This window comes from Aquarana catesbeiana, linkage group LG01 (assembly GCF_042186555.1).
Source record: "Aquarana catesbeiana isolate 2022-GZ linkage group LG01, ASM4218655v1, whole genome shotgun sequence".
Taxonomy (NCBI): Eukaryota; Metazoa; Chordata; class Amphibia; order Anura; family Ranidae; genus Aquarana; species Aquarana catesbeiana.
This window is the reverse complement of record NC_133324.1, coordinates 669,645,531-669,663,439: the sequence shown is the minus strand read 5'-3', so window position 1 is coordinate 669,663,439 and position 17,909 is coordinate 669,645,531. Positions and strand designations below refer to the sequence as shown.

At 44.5% G+C, this 17,909-nt stretch overlaps 1 long non-coding RNA gene across 1 annotated transcript in view; it reads left to right on the top strand.

Moving 5' to 3' along the window:
• LOC141110741 (uncharacterized) overlaps window positions 1–17,865 on the top strand; it is a 34,846-nt gene extending 16,981 nt beyond the window's left edge. The window contains exon 3 of the long non-coding RNA XR_012236330.1: window positions 17,591–17,865. This is a non-coding gene — a long non-coding RNA (uncharacterized lncRNA). The remainder of the gene's footprint in view (window positions 1–17,590) is intronic.
• The last annotated feature ends 44 nt before the right edge of the window (window positions 17,866–17,909 follow it).

Below are 17,909 nucleotides of genomic sequence, written 5' to 3'. Positions count from 1 at the left end.
CACAGGAACTTCACAAGGACTTCTCTATGGCTTTCCCCGTGATGTCAGAGGGGGACAGGGTCACCCGGTTACCTAAAAGAAGGGTCACACAGCGGGAACCTCCCATGGATGCGGATTGTCCGGAGAACGAAGTGGGGAAGAAGACACCAGAGGAAGATGCGGACGAGAAGAAGCTGAGGATTGGAGGAAGAAGAGGAAAAAGCAGGGAGAAGAACAAGATGGAGGAAGAAAACCGAATGAAGACCAGAAGAAGATGGAAGAAGAAGCGGGGAAAGAAGCCGGACGAGAACACCGGAGGAAGAACCAGAAGAACCAGAAGAACCAGAAAAAGAAGAAGATGGAGGAAGAAACTGAAGGAAGATAGAAGAAAAAAGATAGGAGAAAGAAGAAGCATTTAAATAAAGGAATTGTCAAAAACTGTCTCTTGTCATTTTTAACATTTTTGACACTTTTTTAGTGAAATGGTGGGGTACTTTTGTACCCCCTTACCATTTCACACAGGGGGGAGGGCCGGGATCTGGGGGTCCCTTTGTTAAAGGGGGCTTCCAGATTCCGATAAGCCCCTCGCCCGCAGACCCCCACAACCACCAGGCAAGGGTTGTGGGGATGAGGCCCTTGTCCCCATCAACATGGGGACAAGGTGTTTTGGGGGCTACCCCAAAGCACACTCCCAATGTTGACGGCATGTGGCCTGGTACGGTTCAGGAGGGGGGCACTCTCTCGTCCCCCCTCTTTTCCTGTGGCCTGCCAGGTTGCGTGCTCTGATAAGGGTCTGGTATGGATTTTTGGGGGGACCCCACGCCGTTTTTTTTTTAATTTTGGCGTGGGGTTCCCCTTAATATCCATACCAAACCTGAAGGGCCCGGCATGGAATTTAGGGGGACCCCCCACGTCATTTTTTTTTAAATTTTGGTTCGGGGTTCCCCTGTGGGGAATTCCCATGCCGTTTTTATCAATGAACTTTTATGTGTATTGTCGGACCGGCAATACATTAATAGTCGCGAGTAGTTTAACCTCCCTGGCGGTATGATTATTTCGGATTTTAGGTGCTGAAAGCGGTACAATTATTTTGCATGGAAATTTGGCATTTTATATTGTAGGCCTGTAATTCTTAACAATAACACACTTAAATCTGTCCAAACAAGAGTCTAGTAGATATCCCGGGTATGATGAAGTTTGAAACACAAAAACATAAATTATAATATAATAAATAAATATAAATAATTAAAAAAATAATAATATAATAATAATGGAAATATAAAGAGCCTTCGCGCTACTACGATGTATTGGTGAATAAACTAAAATTTAGTACAAAATCCTATCGTGCGTAATCCAATCTCAAAGTGCATATAGTGCATTAAGTGCAATCAAATAACTAAACAGCAGCTGCCTCCAGCAGAATCTTCAGTGTATCACAATCCACTCTCAATAAATACTAATTATAAAGTGATCCCGCGCTACAGTGTAAGATAAAAGAACTTTTCACTAAAGAAAGTAAATCAATAAAGTGACAAACTAATTCAATGGTTAAAAACAGTGCAAGTGTACACAATAATACATTCATAAAATAATAAAAAATCCCAGGGCAAATGATTTAGAATAGTAATAGTCTCTTAACCACGTTATTCAAAAAATATCCAAAAGGAAAAAATATAAAAAAGGAGTTCCAATATAAGACTCGGTGGACAAGGAGAAGTTTAAATCCCACAAATTATGCTCACAGAGCCCTCACCTTCATAACCTGATAAAACAGCCTATAGTGATGAATTGAGGTCAGTTACGTTGCGTTGCTCCAACTTCTACCACCAGGGAGTCCTCCGTGCCATCAGATGTAAGATTATAATTGCCTGAAGTGCCAGCATATAGCCATAAATACGAATTTGAACCGCTATATTAATCTCTACCACCAGGGGGTCCTCTACTTCATCAAACAGATCTCCCAAATGCAGATACACATCCACGTCATCTCATAGCCTCGTATCCTCCGCAAAGTGGGGGGGGGAAGAGGGGTGGAAGTGGACAAGGGTGGGAGAGAGAGAGAGCCCCAATAGTGTAGTAGGTTAAAGTACACAAGTTTTATTTCAAAAGTTAAAATGGACTCTTACAATAAAAAAATTCAAAGACAAGCATAAACAACTGCTAAGGCGTCTGGACGCCGCTCTCACATCACTTCCGGTATCGCTCAGTCTACGGCCACTCCCTACGCGTTACGTCATCATGTGACTTTAATAATAATAAAATAAATTTCCCCACGATTCACTATCGCTCAATTCTGCAAGTGTTCTAATTTACCATCACTGTTTTCTAGCTGGTCTAAAGCCACTTTTGACATAAAGGGACATGTTTTGGTTGCTATGGACAATCTCCAGTTTCCAGGCAGAAAGAACAGTATATATCATATAAAACTGCATGCAGGGCATGGGCCAAAGCATTGGGGCAAAAGGGATGTGAAAGGATTTCATACAGTACTGTAATCTGTAAGATTACAGTACTGTATGTGTTATGGTTTGTACTTTTTTTTGAATATGCCGCCAGGCTCCGCCCCGTGCGTCGCAACGCTCGCAGGGAACGGAGCCTGGTACGGAGAGGCTTCGGAGGAGACAGAGCCCACAGACACAGCGGGGGACATCGCAGGATCCTGGGGACAAGGTAAGTAACTCCGCACCAGGATCCTGCAATGTAATCCCGAGTGTGGCTCGGGGTTACCACTAATGGGACTGAAATTTAACCCCGAGCCACACTCGGGAATACCGTCAGGGAGGCTACATGACTTTTTTACCTTTGAAATGTCATTTTGCTGTCAGACTGTTCTAAACACGGGAAACATGCGCCCCTTTACAGGCATATTATAGACACCCCCCAGGTACGAAATTTAAAGGAATATTACACTTTTATTGTTTCACTTTAAGCATTATTAAAATCACTGCTCCCGAAAAAATGGCTGTTTTTAAAACTTTTTTTTGCATTGATCCATGTCTCCAGGGGCAGGACCCAGGTCCCCAAACACTTTTTATGACAATACCATGAATATAAGCCTTTAAAATTAGCACTTTTGATTTCTCCCATAGACTTTTAAAGGGTTTTCCGCGGCATTCGAATTTGCCGCGAACACCCCAATTGTTCGCTGTTCGGCGGACTGGCGAACAGCCGATGTTCGAGTTGGACATGAGTTTGACTCGAACTCGAAGCTCATCCCTATTTATGAGTATTGCAGAGACCCGACAATTCATTATAGCTGCCGGCGCTACCGCTAGTACTTTTAAATTACTTTCTTTTCCTTTAGAAATGTCATTTTGCTCTCAGACTGTTCTAAACACGGGAAACATGCACCACTTTACATGCATACTATAGACACCCCCCAGGTACAAAATTTAAAGGAATATTTCACTTTTATTGTTTCACTTTAAGCATTATTAAAATCACTGCTGTCGAAAAAACGTCCATTTTTAAAACTTTTTTTTGCATTGATACATGTCCCCTGGGGCAGGACCCAGGTTCCCAAAAACTTTTTATAACAATAGCTTGCATATTAACCTTTAAAATTAGCACTTTTGATTTCTCCCATAGACTTTCAAAGGGTGTTCCGCGGCTTTCGAATTTGCCGCGAACACCCCAAATTGTTCGCTATTCGGCGAACAGGCGAACAGCCAATGTTCGAGTCAAACTCATGTTCGACCCGAACAGACAGCCCATCCCTAGTAAGTAAGTATGTTTGTTTTTTTTATTCCCAAACTTCTTATTAATTGATACCGGTCTATTTAAAGTAAACCTGTGAATACAATAAATATATGGGACTTTCATTGCTAAAGTCCTTTAACCGCTTCCCGACCAACCGCCGCAGTTATACTGCAGCAGGTTGGCTCCCCTGCGCGAGCCGTCGTAGCTATACGGCGGCTCACGGGGTCGGGATAGCGCAGCAGCACAGTAGGGGTGCCGATGCTCGTGGCCAATGGTCACGATGACCGCCGGCCACGAGCGATCGTGAGCAGGAGAGACAGAACAGGGACAAGTGTGTGTAAACACACACTTCCCTGTTCTGTTCTGACAGGCGTTACAGATTGTGTGTTCCTATTAGCTAGAAACCACGATCTGTCACTTCCTCCAGTCAGTCCCCTCCCCCTTCAGTTAGAATCACCTCCCAGGGAACACAGTTAACCCCTAGTGTTAACCCCTTCACTGCCAGTGACATTTTTACAGTAATCAATGCAACTTTATAGCATTGATCGCTGTATTAATGCCAATGGTCCCAAAAATGTGTTAAAATTGTCCGATGTGTCCGCCATAATGTCGCAGTCACGAAAAAAATCGCAGATCACCGCCATTACTAGTAAAAAAATAATAATAATAAAATGCTATAAATCTATCCCCTATTTTGTAGACGTTATAACTTTTGCGCAAACCAATCAATATACGCTTATTGCGATTTTTCTTACTAAAAATATGTAGAAGAATACATATCGGCCTAAACTGAGGAAAAAATAGTTTTTTTTATATATTTTTGGGGGATATTTATTATAGCAAGAAGTAAAAAATAATGCGTTTTTTTTCAAAATTGTCGCTCTTTTTTTATTTATAGCGCAAAAAATAAAAAACGCAGAGGCAATCAAATACCACCAAAAGAAAGCTCTATTTGTGGAAAAAAAGGACGTTAATTTTGTTTGGGTACAACGTCGCACGGCCGCGCTATTGTCAGTTAAAGCGACACAGTGCAGAATCGCAAAAAGTGCTCTGGTCAGGAATAGGGTAAATTCTTTCGGGGCTGAAGTGGTTAAAGTTGCAGGCACAACTAATACAAGTCAGTTAGTAGGTTACTAATCTAGTATAAGTCTACAGAATAGGAGTTCATTCATTCAGACTTCACTGGCTGCATGCAGGTTACTGATGCACTAGGTTGTAATGTCAGGATCAGGATGAAAGCCTTAAAGACAATATTGCACCTTGAAGATTATTCAGCAATGGCTGATCTGTTATTTCTGTCCGCACAAGTAACCTTCAAAGCAAGACTTCAGGAAAAAAATAGACAAGTAAAAGTTAAATACATAAAAAGAGCTTTTGCTGTAACACTCACCTTTATGCTGGAACTGTCCCCTCAAAACAATTCCTTTTCACCACTAGTTGTGATGAACACTAGGAGGATGCTTTACTAACACTAGAGAGTGCAAAACCTGTTCAGCTGTGCACAGTAGCCAATCAGCTTCTAAATTCAGCTTGTTTAATTAACTTTTATGGTGGTATTCCCGAGTGTGGTTTGCGGTGAATCTTCAGTACCAAAAGCGGTAACCCCAAGCCACACTCGGGATTGCATCGCAGGATCCAGATAAAGTTACTTACCTTGTCCCCAGGATCCTGCGATGTCTCCCCACATTGTGTGCAAGCCGTGTCCTCCGCCGGATCTATCACAGTGCCGAGCCCCGTTCCCTGCGAGCGCTGCGACGTGTGGGGACAGAGCACACACACTATACATACAGTACACTGTAATCTTACAGATTACATTATTGTGTCAAATTATTTCACATCCCTTTTGTCCCTAGTGGTTTGTCCAATGCCCTGCATGCAGTTTTATATTATATATACTGTTCTTTCTGCCTGGAAACTGGAGATTGTCCACAGCAACCAAAAAGTGTCCCTTTACATCAAAAGTGGTTTTAGACCAGCTAGAAAACAGAGATAATAAATTAGAATCACTTGCAGAATTGAGCGATAGTGATTGGTGGGGAAATCCGTCATCAAACACTGAAAGTAATGACAGCGACAATTCTGCAACTGAGCAAATTTCAGTGTTTTTGATTTGATTACATTATTGAATCATTTTTATTATTATTATATTATTATTTGTTATAATTATTTATAGTTATTTAATATATTATAATTTATGATTTCATGTTTCACACTTTATCATACCCGGGATGTCTACTAGACTCTTGTTTGGACAGATTTAAGTGAGTTATTCTTAAGAATTACAGGCCTACAATATAAAATGCCAAATTTCCATCCAAAACATTGTACCGCTTTGAGCATCAAAAATCTGAAATAACCACACCGCGTGGGAGGTTAAGCCTTGTCAAAAAAAAACTTTGGTTTTTATGCAGAGCTGCAGCAGATTTTGCACTCTCTTTTTAGTAACTCAACCCTTAGATGTCTGTTGTCGCCATTCTTCTGGGTTGAATGATTGGCAACGCCATTCATCCATCCTGACCAAAGGACCCTTGCAAAAAAAGTATCTATGCATTTATATTTATTTTTTAAAGTGTAGAGGACCCCAGGAAGGGTGGGGCTGTAACATGGGAGTCTTTAAATATAAAGTTTGCAAGCAGATAGATCAGGAAAATATTTCACATTAAAGGAGTTCATATACTTCATATACAGAAAAGTGAGAATTTACATTCTACATAAGTGCAACTTTCCTACTGACAATAGTGAACATGGTTTTGGTTTCCATTGCCATTAGTCATTTTTGCTTTTTGTTCTATGGCCCATAACTCCCCTTAAAACACTTATCATCCTGACAAGCAACATATGGAAATTGTTCTCTTAGATGTAACTCTGACAGATAAAGTTAAATTTTACTTTGGCTAATTTTAGTTCTGTTTCTAGCCTCTAAAACACACACTTCATTCTCAAATGTTTAACATTCCTGAATGCAAATTTGAGTTAAAATTAAGTTAAATATCAGCATGGTGTTTAAAGAGAATTCCTTATGAATGCTTCATAAGGCACTGAGGCAAAGGTTCATAAGTTTTTGTGAGTTAAGGAGACCCTGTCACCAGACCATTAATTTCAACACAAATCTTCCCACAATATTATATGTGCATTTATTGTATTTTATTTTATTATCTGTATAAGCCTTTCTTGTGAAGACGACCAAAAGCCCTACAGCCTCCCTGAATGTGATGTCAGCGGTCCCAGCAGACTCATGTGACACTCTATAGCAGCTGCCACCAAACTGCAGCCCTTTGAATGCATTCAATTGGCTACTGGGGCACTATTTCTCTCACTGACACTAAGGATGGGGCATATGTTCTCTCTCTTCTGTGACAACAGATGCTAGGGTATTTTCTACTCCTGCCAACAACCCAATCTTGGTCAGTTTTTACTCCCGCTGACCACCGAGCCTGTCGCATTGTTTATTCCCACTGACACCAATTCATTTTCCTCTTCCGCTGGCACAGTATAGCCCACCTAAAGTCTTTGGGTAAGTGAACTGGCCCTTTAGAAAGTTTGAGAAACCGGAACCCTTAGCGGAGGCCATCCGATCTCACCCCGACATAGTGGGGGTGGAGGTGGCAGGCACTCTGCATAAGTTATCACTATTTGCGGATGACATCCTGCTGACCATCACCAAACCATTAATTTCTCTCCCGAATTTGTTTTCACTCTTAGACACTTTTGCTACCTTTTCGGGCCTATCAGTTAACTCTAATAAGTCTAGAGCAATGTCTATCAACTTATCCTCCTCTGTGTTAGGGACTCTGCAATCCACATTCCCCTTCCAATGGTTGGAAGCGATACCCTATCTTGGGATCCGGCTCACTCCAAAATACACTGATCTATACCAAGCCAATTACCCATCACTGTTTCGTAAACTGACGGCCATGCTTGACTCCTGGTCCACCCTTCCATTATTCTGGTTTGGGAGGATTGAGACCATTCGTATGACATATCTTCCGAAGCTACTATACTACTTACCGGTCCAGGTCCCTTCATATGTCCTTCGAATACATCAACGCAAAATCATGCAATTTATTTGGGGCTCCATAAAACCTAGGATCAACCGGCAGGTGTTATACACAGGATCAATGGTGGCCTTTCACCATTCACCATCCTACTAAGATAATCCCATTTGCAGCCCTGCGCTCATCTCACAATATCCCCCTTAGGGAGCATTACAGCTATGTACAAATTTCCCATTTCCTCCACACCCTCATAAAATCTCAACCCACCCCCTACATGTTAACTCCCTTCGAAAGTCTTTGCAGATCGCGACCCCAGTCCTCGGGCTTGATTTCCTTAATATATGCGGCTATAATACGCTCCAAAAGACCACCCCTGCGACCTTACCACCTTCAGTGGGAGGCGGAATTGGGGAAGAGATTGGACCCTGAGGACTGGCAGGTCATGACTATCACACTGTCCAAATGCTCCAAAAACGTACTTTTTTTGGAAAACGCTTATAAGGTTTTGTATAGATGGTATTACACTCCAGCCAGATTGGCCAGTTTTATCCCAACTTACTCTCCTTTATGCTTCCGCGGGTGTTCCCAGGAGGGTACAATGGCACACATTTGGTGGCAGTGCCCCAGGGTCTGTAGATTATGGGTCAGAGTTTATGCATTGCTTCGCAACCTCTTCCATACCAATATAAAAAGGGATCCTTTTGAAGCGATCTTGGGGAAACTGATTGTGGAGCTGCTGAGACCAGAACGCCAATTGGCATCCCACATTTTTACTGCAACTAAATTAACCATAGCAAAGGCCTGGAAATCCCCGGCTCTCAGCTTCGAGGCAGTTAAAAATCGCATAAATGATATTATGGTTAATGAAGAACTGACGGCAGTGGCATCAGACACGCATTATAAATTCCTTCGGGTTTGGCAACCATGGGTAATATATTCCCATCCCTCCCGGTTTGATTCGACTTTACACTCCCTTTAGTACGGCTCCGTCCTCCCCACCCCGTGGACTACCCGCTTCCCCCCCTTTTTTTTTTCTTTCTTTTCTTTTTCTTTCTTCATTTTCTGATACTTCCCCCACTTTCTATATTCTATACTTTTGCTTTGTCTTCACTCGGGTTCTATCTTCAGTAATTTCTCTAATCTCTCTCTTTTTACTCCCTCCTTCTTGAGTTTTTATAGCCCACAGGCCTTGTCCTACCGGGCTCAGACACATGCTGTGAATTATCTTGTGAATACTTGTTATTTTTTTTATTTTTTTTATGCTTATTTTCGCATTAATGAGATATTCTATACATTTTTCATTTTGTATTCAGTTGGTCTTATATACATCACCATTATGTTTGAATCGTGGCAGACCCTGGCACTTCGAGTGTCAGTGTATTTGGATTTCATATATAGCCAAATGTAATTTGTTGTCCTGTCACAGACTCTAATTTTCTAGATCATTATTAATGTTAGCTTACCATTTTCTGGACTATGTGCACTAAATGTGTCTTTCATTATCTCTTTGTACTGACATGTTGATTTATTTGTTCAATAAAAACCTTTGTACAAGAAAGTTTGAGAAACCTTGTTTGATAGTATTCTCCTTTCCTCCTCCCCCAGCAGCTACATAAAAGGTTACATAGGGTGGTTAAATGGCCCTGTTTATGAATGCTGTAAACAAGTTATGCAAGGCTTTATTATAGTTTCCAAAATGTAGTAGTCATACACTGGGGGCCCAATTATAGCTATGCACTGTGGAAACATGTTACTGCAATGTGTGGTTATGCACACTGTATTCCTTGCTGGGTTACGGTGCCAATCATTCTGAATGTCACCCTAACACACCATGGCAGCACACATATTGAAGCATGCTGAAATGCTCAGTAATGCACCATAGTGCAACCCATTGATTTTGATGAGCTGCCTTAACACAACACACACTAATATATGAAAGCCTGGGCTGCATGTTTTGTTAATGGCCAGGAGGAAAAGGAGGTGGTGATGTGACTGTAGTGTTGAGGTCTATTGAGTCCTACAGAGATTACATCCAAACAGGCATAAAAATACAGCTGGAGCTGTAATTCCACCCATATCTAAACAAGAAGATTTGCAGTATGAAGAAGAAAATGTACTTTAAGGCAAGTGGCTTTTAAGGAAACAGAGAGTGGAACTTAAACTAGGAAGCTTACTGTTTGCTTAAAATAACTGTATTAAAGCTTAAATTTAGTGATTTTTTTTAAATTCAGCACCAAGATAGTACTTACAATGAGTGAAAATGATAGAGATGTTCGTTGTGTTGGTGGCTGCTTTGTTGCTTGAAATCTTCAATCTGTTGCCCCTGCATACCCCCACAGCTGTGATCTTCCAGTGTACTTGGGGAGCAGAAGACTGAAGATTTCAAGCAACACAGCAGCCACCAGTGCAAGGGACATTTTGCATTCATTGTAAGTAGGGATGAGCTTCGTGTTCGAGTCGAACCCATGTTCGACTCGAACATCGGCTGTTCGATCGTTCGCCGAATTGCGAACGTTATGGGCCGTTCGCGCTAAATTCGTGTGGCGCGTCACGGCCCATAATTCACTGCGGCATCGCAGTGCATTGCTGGCTGATGATTGGCCAAGCATGCACTATGACCCGCATGCTTGGCCAATCACAGCGCCGTCAGTAGAGAGAGCTGTAATTGGCCAAAGCCAGGGTGGCTTTGGCCAATTATGGCTCAGGGGATTTAGTACACACCCCACACTATATAAGGCCGCCTGCACGGCGGCCCTGTGTAGTGTGTGTTCCGGTGTGCTGAGAGATAGAGAGAGAGAGAGACAGTGTCATTTGATTTGAGTTAGATAGATTAGGCAGAACAGTCAGTCAGTTAGCTGCACTTACAGTGTATTGTGTATATATATGCATCCCAGGTGTTGCATATATATATATACACTGTATTCAGTTTAGCTAGATCCGTTCCTGTTATCTTCTATCTAGACTATTTACATTTAATGCAGTGCGTCCTGCTCACAGTGTTCAGCTAGATCCGTTCCTGCTATTTACATTTAGTGCAGTGCGTCCTGCTCACAGTGTTCAGCTAGATCCGTTCCTGTTATCTTCTAGACTATTTACATTTAGTGCAGTGCGTCCTGCTCACAGTGTTCAGCTAGATCCGTTCCTGCAATTTACATTTAGTGCAGTGCGTCCTGCTCACAGTGTTCAGCTAGATCCGTTCCTGCTATTTACATTTAGTGCAGTGCGTCCTGCTCACAGTGTTCAGCTAGATCCGTTCCTGCTATTTACATTTAGTGCAGTGCGTCCTGCTCACAGTGTTCAGCTAGATCCGTTCCTGTTATCTTCTAGACTATTTACATTTAGTGCAGTGCGTCCTGCTCACAGTGTTCAGCTAGATCCGTTCCTGCAATTTACATTTAGTGCAGTGCGTCCTGCTCACAGTGTTCAGCTAGATCCGTTCCTGCTATTTACATTTAGTGCAGTGCGTCCTGCTCACAGTGTTCAGCTAGATCCGTTCCTGCTATTTACATTTAGTGCAGTGCGTCCTGCTCACAGTGTTCAGCTAGATCCGTTCCTGCTATTTACATTTAGTGCAGTGCGTCCTGCTCACAGTGTTCAGCTAGATCCGTTCCTGCTATTTACATTTAGTGCAGTGCGTCCTGCTCACAGTGTTCAGCTAGATCCGTTCCTGTTAAATTCCTACTGACCGGCAGGCTTGTCTGGTTACAGTATATAAAGCTACCTGAAGAAAATTACAGGTGTTCTATTTGATCCTATTAGTACCACGGTCAGGCAGCTAGACTATTTACATTTAGTACAGTGCGTCCTGCTCACAGTGTTCAGCTAGATCCGTTCCTGTTATCTTCCTACTGACAGGCAGGCTTGTCTGGTTACAGTATATAAAGCTACCTGAAGAAAATTACAGGTGTTCTATTTGATCCTATTAGTACCACGGTCAGGCAGCTAGACTATTTACATTTAGTACAGTGCGTCCTGCTCACAGTGTACAGCTAGATCCGTTCCTGTTATCTTCCTACTGACAGGCAGGCTTGTCTGGTTACAGTATATAAAGCTACCTGAAGAAAATTACAGGTGTTCTATTTGATCCTATTAGTACCACGGTCAGGCAGCTAGACTATTTACATTTAGTACAGTGCGTCCTGCTCACAGTGTTCAGCTAGATCCGTTCCTGTTATCTTCCTACTGACAGGCAGGCTTGTCTGGTTACAGTATATAAAGCTACTTGAAGAAAATTACAGGTGTTCTATCCCAGCTTAGTGCAGCTACAGGCCATTAGTATGTCTGGAAGGCCAAGAAGGAGAGGCAGACAGTCACAAGCCAATAAGAGAGGGCAAGCAGGCTCTGTGTCTAGTGCTGGTCGTGGAGACGGTGCATCCTCATCAGCACGTGGCCATGGGACACGCTTGGCCTTTTTTTCGGCAGCTGGCCATGTTGAGCCGCAACATGCGGAAGACTTGGTCGAGTGGATGACCAAGCCGTCCTCATCCTCCTCATCCTCTCTCACCCATGCCCAGGGTGCTTTGTCTGGCAAAGCAGCGGCCTCTTCCCTCAGCTCAATGTCATCAGTGACTCCTTCCCTAGCTCCACCATGTCCTCATGAGGATTCCCTCGAACTGTTTGACCACAGTGTTGGGTACATGCTCCAGGAGGATGCCCAGCGTTTGGAAGGCTCTGATGACGATACTGAGCTCGATGAAGGCAGTAACATGAGCGCGGACAGAGGGGGTGCCCAAGAAGGACAGCAATCTGGCAGTCATGCTCCCCCTGCTGCAGCATACTGCCAGGTTTGCTCCAGTGATGAGGAGGGAGGGGATGATGAGGTCACTGACTCAACGTGGGTGCCTGATAGGAGAGAGGAGGAGGAGGAGGAGGAGGAGGCGGCAGCACATCACCAACGAGGCAGGATGCCCTCCAGGGGCCAGCCTAAGGGCAGCACATTGACTGCATCACACCCCAAAGCTCCACATGTGCAGGGCGCTGCAGTCTCTGCGCGTTATTCAAAAAGTTCTTTGGTGTGGGCCTTTTTTGAGACGAGTGCATCAGATCGCACCGCTGCTATTTGCAACATATGTCTCAAGCGTATCTCGCGTGGCCAAAATATCTCCCGCTTGGGTACCACATGCTTGACCAGACATATGTTGACCTGCCATGCAGTTCGTTGGCAAGCGTATCTAAAAGACCCACACCAAAGAACAAAGAGGATCTCTCCTTGCTCCTCATCAGCTGAGATTTCCAACCCCACTAGACCTTCAGTCCTCTCTGAGACCTGCAGTGAGAGGAATGAAGGTGTAGAATTAGGTGTGTCACAGCCAAGTACTTGTGGGCAATCTGCTTTTGGTACACCGACGTCAGATTGTACCAGGCAAATTTCCCTGCCCCAGCTGCTGCACCGCCGAAAGAAGTTTGCTCCCAGCCATCCACATGCCCAGCGGTTGAATGCTAGCTTGGCAAAATTGCTAGCACTTCAACTGCTGCCTTTTCAGTTGGTAGACTCTGCCCCCTTCCGTGAGTTTGTGGAATGTGCGGTTCCTCAGTGGCAGGTACCCAAACGCCACTTTTTCTCACGGAAGGCGATTCCGGCTCTCTACCGGCATGTGGAAGGCAATGTCCATGCCTCGCTGGACAGGGCGGTCAGCGGTAAGGTGCATATTACCGCTGACTCATGGTCCAGCAGGCATGGACAGGGACGTTACCTAAGTTTCACGGCGCATTGGGTGACTCTGCTGGCAGCTGGGAAGGATGCAGGACAAGGTGCAGTAGTGTTGGAGGTTGTTCCGCCACCACGCCTCCAAAATGCTGATTGTGACACACCTCTCTCCTCCACCCCCTCCTCTTCTTCTTCCTCCATGGCCTCTTCCTCGGAACCAGCGGTGCTCCGTAGGCGTTCAAGGGGCTACGCAAGTACGCAGGCCAAAAGATGCCATGCGGTGCTTGAGCTGGTGTGCTTGGGGGACAGGAGCCACACTGGGGCAGAGGTTCTGTCAGCTCTGCAGGGGCAGGTTCAGAGGTGGTTGACGCCACGCCAACTTAAGGCAGGAATGGTGGTTTGCGACAATGGCACCAACCTCCTCTCTGCCCTCCGACAGGGACAAATGACCCATGTGCCCTGTTTGGCTCACGTCCTTAACTTGGTGGTGCAGCGGTTCTTGGGCAGGTACCCGGGCTTACAGGATGTCCTGAGGCAGGCCAGGAAAGTCTGTGTGCATTTCCGCTGGTCATATAATGCCAGTGCTCGGCTGACGGACCTCCAAAAGGAGTTTAACCTGCCCAAGAACCGCCTAATCTGTGACATGCCCACCAGGTGGAACTCAACGTTGGCCATGCTGCAGCGGCTGCACACGCAGCAGAGGGCCATCAATGAGTACCTGTGCGACTATGGCACCAGGACAGGGTCAGGGGAGCTTGGTTTTTTTTCCCCACGCCAGTGGGCCATGATCAGGGATGCATGCACTGTCCTGTCACCATTCGAGGAGGCCACGAGGATGGTGAGCAGTGACAGTGCATGCATCAGTGACACTGTCCCCCTTGTCCACCTGTTGGAGCACACGCTGCGTGGAATAATGGACAGGGCACTTGAGGCAGAACAGAGGCAGGAAGAGGAGGACTTCCTTAGCTCTCAAGGCCCCCTTTATCCAGACAGTGTTCCTGCGTGCCCGCCGATCACACAGGAAGAGGACGAGGAGGAAGAGGAGGAGGAGGAAGATTGTGTCAGTATGGAGGTGGAGCCTGGCACTCAGCATCAGCAGCAGTCTTTAAGGGATCAGTCCCAAGAAACACATGGACTTGTACGTGGCTGGGAGGAGGTGGCTGCGGACCATGTCGTTCTTAGTGACCCAGAGGACTCCGGACCGAATGCCTCAGCAAACCTACGCTGCATGGCCTCCCTGATCCTGCAAAGCCTGCGTAAGGATCCTCGTATTCGTGGTATCAAGGAGAAGGACCAATACTGGCTGGCAACCCTCCTTGATCCACGTTACAAGGGTAAGGTTGCGGACCTTATCTTGCCATCGCAGAGGGAGCAGAGGATGAAACATCTTCGGGAGGCCTTGCAGAAAGGTCTGTGCAACGCGTTCCCAGAGACTGGGAGGTTACAAACTCCTGTTTCTGGACAACGTGTTGCTGAGGCTTCGGTCAGTCAAAGAAGGAGCGGTGGAGAAGGTGGCCGTCTGACCGATGCGTTCAGACAATTTTTTGGTCCGCAGCCCCAAGGTATAATCGGTTCCAGCAACCATCGCCAGCGTCTGTTTTACATGGTGCAGGAATACCTAGGGGCAAGATCAGACTTGGACACCTTTCCCACCGAAAATCCTCTGGGTTACTGGGTCTTGAGGATGGATCACTGGCCAGAGCTTGCACAGTATGCAATTGAGCTACTGGCTTGTCCTGCATCCAGCGTTCTTTCGGAACGCACATTCAGTGCTGCTGGAGGCGTGGTAACCGATCACAGGGTGCGTCTGTCCACCGACTCGGTCGATCGGCTGACCTTCATAAAAATGAATGAGTCTTGGATCACCACCAGCTACCAAGCACCTGATGCTGATGTAACCGAATAATTTTTTTTGAAATCTCAGATCCCTTCAAAGACTGCCTATGCTGATGCTGAGTGACTATCCCTGAGTAATTATCCTCTTCCTCCTCAATCATCACGCTGATAGCTTGTAAGAACATTTTTGGTTCTGGGCGCCACCACCAGTGCCTAAGGCACAATTTTTCAGCCCCTGTTTAACAGGGGCGTGTAATTACAATTTTTGATGTAATACTTTGCAGCAGGGCTCGTTCCTGCATTCCAACTAGAGTGTCTGTGAGGGGTTGCAGTGTTGTGGCACCAGCACCAGTGCCTAGGGCCCAATTTTTCTGCCCCTGTCTAACAGGGGCGTGTAATTACAATTTTTGATGCAATACTTTGCAGCAGGGCTCGTTCCTGCGTTCCAACTAGAGTGTCTGTGAGGGGTTGCAGTGTTGTGGCACCAGCACCAGTGCCTAAGGCCCAATTTTTCTGCCCCTGTCTAACAGGGGCGTGTAATTACAATTTTTGAAGCAATAATTTGCAGCAGGGCTCGTTCCTGCGTTCCAACTAGAGTGTCTGTGAGGGGTTGCAGTGTTGTGGCACCAGCACCAGTGCCTAAGGCCTAATTTTTCAGCTCCTGTTCAACAGGGGCATGTAATTACAATTCTTGATCTAATATTTCACAGCAGGGCCCTGTGAGGGCTTACAGTGTTGTGGCCACAGCAACACCTAAGGCCCAAATTTCTGCTGAGTATATAGGGCAGGACCCTACTTTCAAACATCTAACTTACAAACGACTCCTACTTGCAAACGGAAGGAGACAACAGGAAGTGAGATGAAATCTACCCCTAGGAAGGGAAATTCTCTCCTGTAAGAGTTAATATGGGAAAACAATTTCTCCTTTCCACTGATGCTTTCCAATCCTTGTTCCACAAAAAAACCCAAATTTTCAAAAAACATTTTTCATTGGGACAAAAAAGTGAGGTGAAATCTTCTGAAGAGGAGGAAAGACAGCAAAACAAATGTCACAGGGGTGATAACCCTTCCCTATGTTTTCCAAAAAGCTTAGAAAAGATTTTTTGGCTGGAGCTAAACACGTTAAAAATGTTCAAAATTACAAACAGATTCTACTTAACAACAAACCTACAGTCCCTGTCTTGTTTGCACCGCCTGTATACTGCTGTTCAGAGTATATAGGGCCTGGTGGCCCCACACCTTTCCTTATTTTAATTTGGGTGCGGGGTTCCCCTTAATATCCATACAAGACCCAAAGGGCCTGGTAATGGACTGGGGGGTACCCATGCCGTTTGTCTCACTGATTTTCATCCATATTGCCATGACCCGACATGACATTAAACCCGCAAGCAGTTTTAAATGAGATTTTTTCCTTTAAAAATGACATTTGGTGCAGGGACTGTTCTAAACATGGGAAACACGCGTCACTTTACAGGCATACTATAGACACCCCCCAGGTACGATATTTAAAGGAATATTTCACTTTTTTTTTTTTACTTTAAGCATCATTAAAATCACTGCTCCCGAAAAAACGGCCGTTTTTAAAAGTTTTTTTTGCATTGATACATGTCCCCTGGGGTAGGACCCGGGTCCCCAAACCCTTTTTAGGACAATACCATGCAAATTAGCCTTTAAAATGAGCACTTTTGATTTCGAACGTTCGAGTCCCATAGACGTCAATGGGGTTCTAACGTTCGTGCGAACTTTCGGTCCGTTCGCGGGTTCTGTTGCGAACCGAACCGGGGGGTGTTCGGCTCATCCCTAATTGTAAGTACCATCCTTGGTGCTGAATAAAAAGAAAATCACTAAACTTTAACTTTTAGCTAAGTTATAAGGGGCTATTAAATACAAATGTTGTGCTTTGTTTAGTGTGATCATTTAAACTCTATCTATCTATCTATCTATCTATCTATCTATCTATCTATCTATCTATCTATCTATCTATCTATCTATCTATCTATCTCTTATTATTTTCTGTAAAAAAAATGTACTTTTTTTTTTGCTTGACCATTCCTTTACCATTCACAAAATACAAGGCATTCTGTAAATAGACACAAACGATGAGTGGATAACATCACTAGCATAAGCCACAGATATTTCAGTTGCAGTAGGCTGGAAAGAAGTGAAAGCTGAACTATTCAGTGTAAACAAAAGTATGATTTTTTTACTATAAGAAGCAACAATCTAGGCAAGGAATATAAATCAGCAGAGGCAACTTTTTTACAGAAATGAGAAAAGGATCTCTGCTTTGTGTTTCACTTACATTTTTAAAGTTTTAAACCCAATTTGCAGGCAAAAAAAACCCCAACCCCTCTAACCCCACATGCTCTTATCCATTTGCAATTTAAAAGAAAACTTCTAAAACCTATTTTTACTTTTGTGTCCTTCCCCACAGCACCTGTTTCAGTTGAGAAGATCGGTGATTCGCTCTTACAGTCTTGTGGCCTCCTGTTATGTTCCGATGTCATGATGATCCTCTCCAATAGCCTGCGAGGACACTTCCATTAGACTCTTCTTACAGCCAATGGAAAGCATCCACGTCACCAGGCAGCAACATCAGCAATCATAAACGTGCCCTCCCACACTTCAATCCAGAAAAAAAAAAACCTTCAGACCCGGCCTGATACAAGACCTTGTTTTTTTAATCAAATAGGGCAATTAGCTAGTAGCAGTGGGTAAATGAAAATGTGTGTGTGTATGGGGGCGAGGGGGGG